Below are 733 nucleotides of genomic sequence, written 5' to 3'. Positions count from 1 at the left end.
ACACACACACACACACACACACACACACACACACACACACACACACACACACACAAGCCACGTTATATTTACAAAGGAAGCCACTGCGATAAACAATTGTAAAGGTTTTCTATGGTTTCGAACGGGGATTGCCGTGTAGGGGCAGGCGGGGGTGAATTGCGAGCACGGGGAATTCCCGTACGCGATTTCAAATGTTGGGGGAAAAAAGAAGAAACGGAAAAGCCATAAAAGCAACAAATAAATGCACCGAAAAATACAGGCAGAAATTCAAATTTTTCTACATCAAACCCACTAGCAAGATTACTCTGCCATGAAGATTCTCATTACTTCTGAAGCCCGCCTACATCACAACAACAACTCAAAGTTAACAACAACAAAAAAGTTTTTTCAAGAACTTTAAATTCGGAAGATACATGTACGTTCTAGGAATGTATAAACAATGATTTACACCGAAAGAGAGAGAGAGGGGGGGGGGGGGGATAAAGAAGAGAGTGAAGAGGAGGAATGAGACAATTGAGAAAGTCTCATAGAAATCATCCTTCAGAGCTGGACAGGCTAAACACCTTGGCGGGGTATTCTCAAGTGGATTGGCTTTTATCTTGTGCGAGAAGGCGGGAGCGAGGAATCCCATTTATTTCCTGGCTCTTCCTTGTTCTGTCTGTGGGAGGAATAACAGAGTTTTGCCATTTCCGTTATGACCGGGCTTGTGCTCGCTGCCCCCCTGTGTGTGTGT

Source organism: Aplysia californica, unplaced genomic scaffold, assembly GCF_000002075.1.
Source record: "Aplysia californica isolate F4 #8 unplaced genomic scaffold, AplCal3.0 scaffold00023, whole genome shotgun sequence".
NCBI lineage: Eukaryota > Metazoa > Mollusca > Gastropoda > Aplysiida > Aplysiidae > Aplysia > Aplysia californica.
Note: the sequence above shows the minus strand (reverse complement) of the source record.